Source organism: Pleurodeles waltl, chromosome 1_1 (genome assembly GCF_031143425.1).
Source record: "Pleurodeles waltl isolate 20211129_DDA chromosome 1_1, aPleWal1.hap1.20221129, whole genome shotgun sequence".
Taxonomy (NCBI): domain Eukaryota; kingdom Metazoa; phylum Chordata; class Amphibia; order Caudata; family Salamandridae; genus Pleurodeles; species Pleurodeles waltl.
Window position 1 is genome coordinate 928,689,547 of NC_090436.1, and position 13,189 is coordinate 928,702,735.

Consider the following 13,189-nt stretch of genomic DNA (forward strand, 5'->3'; position numbering starts at 1 on the left):
GCACAACTGTGCCTTATTTATTGAATGATGTTAGCCGGCGCTGCGGACTGGTGTGCGTAAAAAAAAATGACTCACACCAGGCAGCGCTGGCGTAGGGGAAAATGGAGTTTGGGCGTCAAAAAATGGGGCAAGTCAGGTCTGAGGCAAAAAATCTGCCTCAACCCGATTTGCGCCATTTTTTTTTACTCCCACCCTCCATTGACATGACTCCTGTATTAGCAAAGACAGGAGTCATGCCCCCTTGCCCAATGGCCATGCCCAGGAGACTTATGTCCCCTGGGCATGGTCATTGGGCATTGTGGCATGTAGGGGGGCCCAAATCTGGCCCGCCTATGCCACAAAAAAAAATAATTACTTACCTCAACGTCCCTGGGATGGGTCCCTCCATCATTGGGTGTCCTCCTGGGGTGGGCAAGGGTGGCATGGGGTGTCCCTGAGGGCATGGGAGGGCACCTCTGGGCTCCTTCTGAGCCCACAGGTCCCTTAACTCCTGCCCGACCCAGGCGTTAAAAAACGGCGCCCATCAGGCTGGGCGCCGTTTTGTAAGGCCTGCCCCCTCCTGTGCGTCAAAATGACGTCACAGTATAAATATGGGGCACAGGCCTTAAAGTCATTTTTTAGAAGGGAACGCCTACCTTGCATATAATTAACGCAAGGCTGGTTCACCCTTCTAAAAAATGGCGCACAAGGTGGAACTTTGACGCCCGCTGCGTCGGACGTCAAAGTATAAATATGGGGCAGTGTTTGCGCCGAATGTGCGTCAAAAATTTTGACGCACATTCGGCGCAAACAGAGTATAAATATGCCCCTTAATATGTCTTTGGAAGGATTAGATGATATTCTCAGCTTCCCATTGGCATATTGCAATTTAGCATTTAGGGGCATATTTATGAGCCCGTAGCGCCACCTTGCGCCACATTAGCATAATGTTTTTAACGCTAGTGTGGCCCAATACGGCCAAAATATTTGCATGCATTGTGCCACTTTGTACCCCTTAGCGCTACATTATGCCTGTGCCAGGCATAATGTATGGAAAGGGGGATTCCCCCATAAGGGGGGGGGGGTGAAAAAATGGTGCAAGGAAATATAACAGAGTAGGTGTTAAATTGGGATTATTGGATAGCTCTCTTGTGTCTTGCACTTTTTCAACATTGATTTGTATTGGAATACTGTTAGTTTTACACACATAAAATAGGGCTAAGATGTATAATGAAAAATATATTTTCAATATTTTTAGTATCGCATGTATCAGGAGATTCATTAGATAAAGATTGAGTATCACTAAGCATTAAGGACACATAATTATTTTGAGCACGGTTTCCACTATAAGGCATGTTATATTTATGTTCACTAATAAGGGTGGGATTATAAATATGTTTTATGAATTGCATACTGATTTGTTATCCATGGGAATATTGTTATAGGAGGTCCTGATGAAGTCCTGGGGCACTCCCTGGACGAAACATGTGTTGAGTGGGGCAAGAGTGGGACAAATGAGTGGAATTTAAAAATACTCTTGAGAATTGAATATGTGACTATCTTTTGAACAACAAGTGGAATCTGCAATTACTTTTGGAGATCGGATAAGTGAATTCATTTGGATCAAGATTGTATATTTTTTGGAGATCGCAGACGTGAATATTACTTGGACTGTATTATTCATTTAGAATAAATGTGTTTTCAAAACTTGGAATAGACACAATTCGAACTTCATTTGAATTACACTATGTAATTATCTTTGGATATTACCGTGTGCTGTTACATATTCTTATGCATTGGATAACTTCTTTTAGAGTTATCATGTGGGGTTCATTGAGGGTGAAGCCCTAGTTTGAGGCACCATTCATTCAGAACATTTGGGAGACTTATTTTGAGCAAGAGCGCCATTTTCTCTCATATTTTTCACCCTCACTATGGTTTGTAGGTGTTAAAAGGGGGCTTCCATTATTTATAATGAGCTCCTACATTCTTTGCAGAAGTAGCACCAGTATTTTGACACTACTCCTGCAGAGTACATCAATAGCGCCAGGGTGAGCTGTATTTTAAAAACAGCGCACAAATGGTGGCAGTAGGGGTACGCTAACGGCGCAATAAAAGTGCACTAGATGCAGCGCCACTTTACTTAAATAGGCCCCTAAATATTTGTTGCATATAAAGTATCAACTGTTGCTTACAGCGCAAGGGAGTCTTTGTGTCATGAAAATAATGCAATTTCCTCTGTAGTTAACAGACTCATAATTTTGCTTTCTTAAATTACCAGTAAAAAAACGGAATGATGGTCTAGTTTGATAACATATTTTCAAGGAACAGAAAAAAACTGGTCAATAGCATTAATCAAGGCATTTTAAAAAGTTTAAGGTGTTATCAGCTAAAGAAAATTCGCAAGTATGGTGCAATATGTCTTCCAAAGCTAAATGTTTTTTTTTTAATCAGTTGTTGGACCAATGATTGACAGCCAGTGTTTTGTTGTGCCAGTAGACAACACTAAATTTGAGCTGGTGCTTGCTGAGGCAGAATGGGGTGACTGGCTTTCTTTTTTGGGGCCTAGCACTTATTTTTCCTCAATAGATATTTACTGAGCAGAATTGCGGGAGAACACACTGATCAGAAAGACGGAGTAAAAGAGGCAAAAACTATAACAATGAAAGAAAGCAGGAAAATTCAAGAGTAGGGGCAGAGGGTGGCTGTAAGTTAATTAAAGAGTCAGGAGGTGGTCTTAAGACTACCAGGCTTGGTACTGAGTGAACAAAAGGTTTTGAGCAGAGGACGTGCCACCACCAATCTTTCTTTTCTACATTGAGCACTGAATGTAGGTGTAAATATAGCACACCATTTTTTGTCAGACCACAGTAGAAATAAAATAGAAATTGATACATTGGCACATTTTCCATCCACATTCAAGCCAAAATATGTCTCATAATATGCATAGGTGCATGAATCGGCTGGTGCATCACATTGAAAAGCAAGGTCTCAAGTAGCAGTTGTGATTTAGAATCTTTATCATTATCCATATGTAAACTAAAGTCTGGTAGATTAACTAGATGTGTATACTGTAAACAAGAGGTACCTACCAGCTCTGAAATTAAATCAGATAGGTCTCCTGATAGGAAAAAATAGAAAGTTAATAGAACAGTTCACTAAGGGAGAGAATCTAGTAATTAGTGTCTTAACAGAACCCACTGTGTAGCTAGGCATAATTGTACAGAACTGTTCTTTATGAAAAAATGATGGCTACTCCACCTACTCTACAACCTAATAGATTCAGTTGCATTTTAAAATCCAGTCTGAATGGCTGCTGTTAAGTCCTAAGCTGAGACATTGTGTAGCTATTTCTCATTCATTGCATATAAAAAAGATCACCAACATAAGTAGCATGAGCCACAAGAGAGTGAACATTAACTAAACCTGCTGAAAAAGAATGAGTTAAAATCATAGTATCAGATTTTGTGTTCTTCCTGAGGTATCATGTCCTCTTAACATTTTCCCTCAGTTTTTATTGTGCTCAGTTAAAAGATGACAAAGAGAGCTCAACGTAGTTGGAAGTTTAGGGCCTCCTTAGAAGTGCTCAGCAACTCTCGTGTTGGCGGTCAGACCGCCGTATTACAAGTCATGTGGGCCTATGGAGCAAAGACCATTGGGGTTCTTTTGGCATGCCAAGCAGAAAAATAGGCCGGCAAATCCTGTGTTTCCACCAGGCACATTATGAGGTTGCACACCGTCAATGTGACTGTGGCAGCCCAACAACCGTGTCTCAGGAGGCAAACATGGGGAGTATAAAGGGAGACATATCACTTTGCACATGCCCCATAAACAACATTTGCACAGGATCTGGCCCTTCAGATGTATCTGGGACAAATAATTCTAGAATTGAGTGACATGCCTATCTGCACAATGTGGAAGTGAAGTCAACACATCAAATACAAGTCCAACTGTATGGGGCATTCATCTACATGAAGTAGCTGCACGGTACACACAGCAAAACGGACACATAAACAGTCAAATGCAAACCAAGGTAGCACAACTGAGTAAACTCAAGGTGATACATATTACATGAATCTATAATGTATATCAGGGGCACAAGGCTAACACCCTGCTTGCTCACAATGGACAACACAAGAAGAAATACTTACCAAACCAAACAGAACACAATACTATGACACCCCACTTGTATTAAAACCCACATATCCATACAGTCAGCATCTGCCTTTGTCGTGGGTGACACCAGCACTGACCACAAAGTCAGATACTGCAAACAACAGCAAATGGATCAGCAATCAGGTTCAAACCCACACAACTGTAGGCAAACAACACAAGTTACTCAGAACCAACATAAAGATAGAAAAGGATTTGCAAGACAAATGTGTACCCAAAAAACAATTTGTGTTTATTCTGAATCAAATGTAAATTGTCCAAGGCTGTGGACTAGTCTATATGCAATGTTTCCATACACATCACTGTGCCTTCATATGACTCCATTTCTGCCAGGGAACTTCCACAGGAAGGGGCATCAATTGGGCAGGAAGGTACCTCTGGGATCCTCCCTGGGGGGTTGGATTTGGTCTTGGTAGGTTTGGGTTTGGCAGGGGTGAACTGCTTCTTATGAGGGATGGGCTTCTTCTTGGGGGAGGGGTATGGGTGCTTGCAGTGGGGCAGGTATGACAGGGACGAACATGGAGGCAGAAGGTAGAGGTTTGGAGATGGGTGGGGCCCTCTTTGGTTTGGGATGGAATGAACAGGGGAAAGGGCAAGCTCAAACAAAGAATTGTTTGTGGATTGTACACAGTCGTGTCCTAGGTCCCTGGGCCAATAGGCAAGGCACATCAGTATGCAACACATGACATGTCTACACAAACATATCTACTGTTTTGCACATGGCTCATCCCAAATAGTCGGGGGAGCTGTCAGAACCTAACATATGTTCACCTGGCAATATGACAGGCAGGAATATGCTGTGTACTCACCCTGTTTGTGGCTGCTGGGTTGTCCTCAAATACCCATCAATGTCTGGGTAGGTCACTGCCAGAATGTGGGCTATGAGGGGGCTCTTGGACTGATGGGCACCCACCCACATTTGCAGGACTTTCCCAGCTGGACCTCAGAAATCTTGCAGGCCCAGCCTATCAGCTCCTCCCCCCTAGTCTGACAGTAGGAGCTCAGTCAGCTTTGGATCCCCAGGGTTCGCACCTTCTTGGCGATGGATCTCCATAGTTCCTTCCTCTGATGGGCATTGACCTGCATGGATGCAAAGAAAATCAAGAGATTACAATCACAAGTTTTGTCACAAATGGTTGAGTCACATACATGTCAGAAACACCAAGCTAGGACTTTTTAATTTATTAACACTTCACAAGTGTGAAACACACAAGCCAATAAGTACAGGGCCATGACTACAGACATATGCATTTCCATCTGCAGACTAACCCAATACCCTGCTCATGGCCTACAATGACTAAGCAAGCTTACTGACATGAGTTAGCCCCTGCTCCAGCAACATGCACTGTCATGTGAGCCATAATGAAACACTGCACACCTATGCGGCTTCTGAGAGTAAACTCAGTAGGCTTGAGTGAACCAACACATTCACACTGTGTGGGATTGACTCACTGGATAGTGTCCCTACAGGCAACTGCCATAGTACAAACATCACCTTTACACTTGAGTAACAATCAAGGAACTGGCATGGTTGGTACAGAAAATATATTACTTGTGAATGTGTGGACATGTGGAATAACAAATGCAGACTCATGCCACTTCATGGGGTGGTTTCTGTGTTATGACCAGGAATCAACACACTGTTTGCACTGTGGAACTGCCATTTATGCAATAAGCCTGTACAGGTCAAATATGACCTGCATGAGGTGACACCAGAGCAGTGAGAAGAAGGGGCCTGTCATGAGTCAAAGACACACATTAACAATTAAGCTAAATGCTCATATGGACTAGTTTAATGATTTGCCTCTGTACCAAATCCTAATCTAGCCAAAGGAATGAGGCATTCAGTGCAGGTTTTATCACTAGAGCATCATGTTGGCCACATGCCAGGATCTGTTGGGGTACAGGGAGTGGAAACAGGGCCACAGCTGCATAACCATAGTGATTCTCCCACAGCCTGGACTATGTCCCATACTAGGAGATACATTTGACAAGCCCTGGTCTTTGTAGGCGGAGCAGACAGAACCTACAGGATACTCCATTCTCATCACTTCCTTGCATGACAGTACATCATGTGGCCATCAGCAATTTGGCATGTGGTGTGGGTGGCAACCTGAAGGGAACAATGAGTCATGATTTGCCTTCCACACAACTGTTTAGCAAGGCCAGATGGTTTGAAAGATATGTGGCACTATACACATTGTTCACATTACTCAAATGACTCATACAAGATGCATACACAGCTCATTCTGCCATGCACATATATGTCGTCCAACAATTATGAGTAAAGAGATGTCATTGAATGGCATTTATGTCTCCTTACCTAGTTATGTGCATCCAACACAAGAATGATCTAGGACTTCAAAAACCTCACAAAACACAATGTGACTAAACTTAGCATAGGGTACTGGCAACCAATACCTGCACATTCTGCATCCCATTGATGTCACACAGACGGCAACAACAGGCACACAAGAAGTCTAACTGGTACACAGGGGCACATTGTAGCCTGTGAGGAGAAAGAGTGTGTTGAGTATAGAGCAATGTGTGCACCTGAGGTAATTACCTGCTCATCTGATGAGCCATAGAGCTGATGATACATGGGTAGGAATTATGTAACAAGTCTCCCCAGCTCCTCTGGAGAGAAGGCAGAGGCCCTATCACCTGCTGGATGTGGCATGATTGCTTCCAGAGACGACACACAGCAGCTCAGGTCATGGAGGTGTTTCTGGCAGCAGTGTCAGGAGTCAAATGAGTGAATCTGCAGAACATGTCAGTCATGTCTGTCACATATGTGGTCGTCACCACCTGTGGACACATTCATTGGTCCACAACCACCACTGGCAGCAACTTTAGCCTGTGGCTGTGTCTGGTGCAGTTGCAACTGCCTACCACCATGACGACTTCAACAGGCGGTTGTGGACGGTTCCTAATGCCAGTGGAGTAGGTCAGGCATCTGCCATTTTGGCGGCCTGAAATGCTTTATTGGGCTTTATAAACTGTGTCAGACCCACAAAACATGTAATTTTAGCTAACAGGCAACCTTATCCTGTCTTGTCATGTAGGTCATTCTACTCAACACCATTGTAGTGTGTTGCAGGGCACAGATGGTAGTTAACAGCAGGGCACATTTCATCACCGCCATTGGTCATTTTGGCAGTCGGAATATACAGTCACATTTCAAGGGAAAATTGTGTTGCACATCATTGAGTTTGGTCCAAATCCATGTTCTGGACACATGTTTTTAACATCATAGGGGTCACATGTAAGCCTTGTGTAGTTGCCAGCTTTGATTGTACTGGGTGCCATGCCTACACAGTCAGAAATGCTCTGTCACATGAGATGCATCATGTATGCTTCTGTGGACACACTGACTAATGTTAGAAATTATGTCTTGTCAAACATAGGTACCCTGGGAGAATGAGGATGCAACAACCTCCTGTATACTGTCCACTGCCAGACCTTCAGACCATGGGCCAATGGCACATAATCATGTACTACCGCCTGGGTAAGCAAAGAATAGTGGACTTATGCTGTCAGTTGGAGATAGAGCTGATGCCAGCTATTAGTTATCCAATCAGCAAACCACCCATTGTCCAATTCATGTCAGTATTGTACTTCTTAGCCACAGGGCCCTACCACCATACAGTGGCCCTATGTTCATTCTGGTGTTGAAGTATGTCCTCTCAGCAATGTTTAAACACTTCGACAGCTGTATCCAATTTCCCCGAAGTTAGGATTTAGCCCATTTGAAGGCTTCCTTTTATGGTTTTGCCCTCCTCCCACATGTGATGGGGGCCATTGATAGCACACATGTTGGCTTGGGGTCAGCGCAGGCCAAAGAACAAGTTTATCATAACAGAAAAAACTTCCATTTCTTCAACATTCAAGTTGTCTGTTTGGCAGATCTCATTCCCATGTCTGTGCCCACTATCTGGGCTCAGCCCATGATTCCTTCATAATGTAGAACAGCACCATATTCCAGCTGATGTCACAGCTATACCCAGAGAGGGCCTGGCTGTTTGGTAAGTCACATCTGTCCTGATTGTGTGTGTACAATGTCAGGTGCTACAATCATAAATTGAGTAACTCATTGTTGCACATATGTCCCATTTCTTAGCAGGAGACTCTGCATATCTGAACCGTCCTTGGTTTTTGATGCCACTAAGGAATCCAACTATGACAGAGGAAGACTTCAATGAGGTTCACGGAAGAACACAGCAAGTAGTGGAGCAGGCTTTTGGGCTCCCAAAGGCCAGATTTAGATGGAAAACTCCTCTACTCACCTGGAAAAGTGTCAGACTCCTGAAATGCCAAGTGAGAATGACAATGGTGAAGAGGAAGTAGTTCATTTGAGGGAAGATCTCATCAAAAGCTACTTTACATGAGTGTAAGCATGTCATGTGATGTAATGGCTGTGACTGTACAATGGACTGTAGTTTTGAGAATGTGTGGAGTTGAGTGTTTCAGAAATGGCCAGAGAGGTGATACTCTGCAATATTCAGCCAGAGTTGCTTGATCAGATAGCTTTTGACATATCCCCACCTTGATGATGTTGCTTTGTTTCTGTCAGTTTCCTTGCAATGTAATTTCATTTCCAGATGCTTGCTATGTGATTTGTGTAATAGGTATGTTTTCAAATCTATGCTCCTTGTTTTGTCTATTTCCAGGTACCTTCTACCTGACATACTCATGTGGGCATTTCAGAGTTGTGACATTGGCAGGTATCTGATGCTGTTCTGATATACAAAGAGGACATGGATTGTTCCAGGTAATGTCGGTCACAGAGTTTGGGTGTATGAGACCTGTGCCATGACAGCTTTCACAGTGTTTGGGTGCAAGTTCAGAAGTACACATTCGACTTGTTTTGTAATGTGTGGTAGGCTGATTCATCATGTGTGTCATCATGTGGGCATGAAATATGTATTCTTAGATTGTGACCAAGTAATTTTTTCTTCACATTGGTTAAGCACTTTTTGTATGACCGGAATGTAGCTGTAGATGTGTTTCATCATTGCAGGTCGCAGTGCCTGTGCCACAACACTGACAGATACTTGTGTCATACCACCAGAAACATGGTCCTGAATTATGGTGGGCATGTGATCAGGGACTGGCAGACTTCCATCTGTCTGTACCTTGAATTATGTCATGTTGGGTTACTTTGGTGTGGTATGTGATAAGGCTCAAGCTGGTGACACCATCAACTTTAATGGTTGTCTATTCTATGGAACAATGTCTGACAAATCTCTTCCTTACGTGGTCTGGGGGCTGTACCTTGAAATATATACTTTGGCTCAGTATGAGTCACATATTCTTGTCTCAAAAAGTCAAGACATAGAGACCGCCTATGTGGTGTACACTGGAATAAAATGTTTGGCGTGACCAGACACTTTTACTAATGTATTTGTGTGTAATGATTGTAATCCTGAGCAGGACATTGTGTACCTATAACACAACCCTCCTTGCACAAGGATCCTGTGTCTTCATCATATGGTTCACATCGTCTTACATCTCTACATAGCAAAATGTGGAAATTAGGCAAGCATACAATGAGTTTGCAATGGGTGAATGTGTTACAATGCTGATGCACAAAATAAAATTTGGAATGAAAGGAAAAGAAAAGTAATGTGAAGGTGTCAGTAATGGTGAATTAAATCATTGGAGTAGGTGCCACTCCATTAGGAGTTCAAAATCTAGAGTACTCCTCCTATTGGAACTAGCAAGTGATTGAGGATCAGTCAACAGAGTGAATATGTGGCACACACAGGAGTTCCTTTAGGAAGAGGTTACTAGCTGGCAGTGGTGGGTGTCTTGCCCTCCTCACCTCCTGGATTCTATGCTGGAAGTCCTGCTACGGAGGCAGGGGTGTCTGAGGGCAGGTTCCTCCTCTGATAGGATCTACCATCCATTGGGTGGCACCAATGTTTATGTGCCTGGTGTTGATGAGCTAGGAAGGGGAAGATTTGTTTTGAAAACCCCTGCTCAGGACTGTTTGCATGTCCCTCATCACCTCTGGTAGGTATGCCATGTTGGTGTTGTGGGCCTCCACCTGTTCTCGCATGTCCCTCTGCATGTCCCTCTGTAGCTGCTTGATTTCCCGCAGTTCGGTGAAGACCTTGCCCATCACGCCTTGGGACTCCTGATAGACCCCTAAGATATGGCTAATGGTGTCCTGGCCAGAAGCAGCCCCAGTGGCCTCACCTTGCTGACCTAAAGCATCCCTCCCGCACACCCTACCCCCACAGGCCTGTGCCCTCTCCCACTGGGTCCTGAAACCTCGTTGTTGGAAGTGTCGCATTGCACCTCAGGATCCAAGACTGGGGGGTACAAGATGGTAGACACTGTACTTGGTACACAGGTTCAGGGCGATTGGCTGCCTGTGATGTGAAGGCAGCCAGGCTGGGAGGTGTTTATGTGGCCACAGTGAAACTCACTGTTGGTGTATGACCAGGTTGCCCAGATAGGCCAGAATTATCCTTCACATCCAGACATCCATTTGTGTCTTCTTTACTGAGGGCTTCATCCAGGTGGGTAGTGGGAGTCTCTTCTGTGGCCTCTCTGTGCCCAGTGGCAGCTCGATCTGTTGATGTGAAAGATACAATGCTACTGCTTGTATTGTGACATCTACCTCCAACAGTCAAGCATTACATTAAGCAAAGACCTTGCACAAAGTTAATTTGCAGTTAATCTTCTTGTAGTAAGTATCCATGGTATTGGTTCTATTGACATGACAGTTGTGGAGTATACCAGATCTTTTTGATTGAAGCAGCTGCTGAAATGTGCAGATCATTAGCCCTTGGGAGGAAGGACTGAGAATTCCATCTTGCTTCTAGGGGTGGGCAAAGAACGCTGTCCTACTGGCGGAGTTTGCTGAGTTTTCTACACTCTTCGCTCCTCGCGGAGTTCTGGAAAACTCTGCAAAGTGCTACGGTGTACAGTTTTTTTCTCACTCGCTAACATTAAGTTGGTGAGCATGAGCGAGAGAAATTGCTAAGTTGGCGAGCTTGAGCGAGATTTCTGAATGTGAACGGTCACAGTAGTCCACAGCTGATCACGTTGAGGAAGCTGCTGCTCAAGTACAAAATCTTCTTCAGTGGCAGAAAGAAGCTAGATCCTACTGGTGTTTGGCGTGATGCCGTTCGCACTGATTTTATAGTGCAGGAGAAACTCCCAGTGCTGAAAATCAGCTTGAACAGCACAACATACCAAAGTTTCGCTGCTTGCTGAACTCTGTGTAGTGCTGCAGAGTTTTTTTGGCACTTCACTGAGTTCTGCATAGCAGAACTCTGTGAACTCCACACAGGCCTACTTGCCACCAGTGCAGGCCCAACAGTAGCTATGCAAGATATGGCTTTAGCCATTTGGAAGCCTAATTGATAGAGATGCAGGCAGACCCAGGAGTTTGTTGTATATGTGACTAGAGTCATCATGTGGTCAGTGCAGTGTGAATGTGTCTGCTGCCAATACCATTCTGGTTATGCATCTAGAGGCCTTTGGAATCATAGTTTTGCACATAGGGTAAGTTGTCCTTCCTGTCCTCAATAGTTTCATCTTGGGTTAGCAGGTCAAGATGGAGCTAGGTAGCCAGGCACATCTCAGTGTTAAGCATGATCTGTATCTTGGTCACTCCCAGGTGAGTAAACTTAAATTGAGAGTTAGCAAGCAAGTGTATTTGGACAAATGACCACTTGTCTGGTGTTTGGTGTTAGAGAAACAGTGTATTCTAGGAGTTACATTCATGTCACTCTCTATACGACACACACTTGATAAATGTTATCTTCCCAGATGAGCAAACTTCATTTGAGGGTTCACTAATAGATGGATTTGGGCAAGTGAACACAGGGCTTGTGCTTGGAGTTAGAGAAACTGGCCTTAGCAGTCATATCACCCCCTCTACTTCATACATTTGCTAAATGTCATCCTCCCAGGTGAGTACACTTCATTTTTGAGTTACCAAACAAGGGTATTTGGAGAAGAGAATAATGGACTGGTGGTTGGAGTGATAGTAACAGTACCTCCTGGAAGTTGCAGTCAGATTATTCCATCTACTTCACACACTTGACCACGTTATTCCCCCAGGTGAGTGAACTTTATTTGGGAGTTGACAAACAGGGGTCTTTGGACTAAGGAACACTGGGCTGGTGGTTCAGGTTATATAAACAGTGCCTCCTGTGAGTTGCAGTCAGGTCACGCCCCTACTACACACACTTGACTAATGTTTTCCCCCCAGGTGAATACACTGCAATTGAGAGTTCACTAACAAATATATTGTAGCATGTGACCAATGTGTTAGTCTTTGTAGTTACAGCAACAGTGCCTGCTGGGAGTTTTAGTCATGTCAGTGCCCGTACTAGTCACACTTGACAAATGTTATCTTCCCAGGTGTGTACCCTTAAATTGATAGATAACAAACAGGAGTCTTTGGACAAATAAACACTGGTCTGGTGTTTGGAGTAATAGGAACAGTGCCTTCTGGGAGTTGGAGTCATGTCAACCCCTGTACCACACACAAAAGTAATCTCCCCAGGTGAGTATACATCAATTGCGAATTGCTCAATAGCGGTCTTACTCACTGGGCTGGTGAGTGGAGTAACAGTAAATGAGGCAAAAGGTGAGCTACGAGCATGTATGATTTTGCATTTTTGTGAAATATTTAGGGGGTTATTCTAACTTTGGAGGAGTGTTAATCCGTCCCAAAAGTGACGGTAAAGTGACGGATATACCACCAGCCGTATTACGAGTTCCATAGGATATAATGGACTCGTAATACGGCTGGTGGTAAATCCGTCACTTTTCCGTCACTTTTGGGACGGATTAACACCTCCTCCAAAGTTAGAATAACCCCCTTAGTGTTGTAGCTTACCTGACTTCTCTCCCCCACATATTTCTGTCAAGCCCTCAGGATGCAGGAGGGCCAAGACCTTCTCCTCCCAGGGAAAGAGATGTAACGGGGCACTGGGATGGCCACTGCCAGTCTTTGTTGCCAACACCTGGTACCTGGAGACCAGGGAATGGACCTTGCCCCTGATGTAGTTCT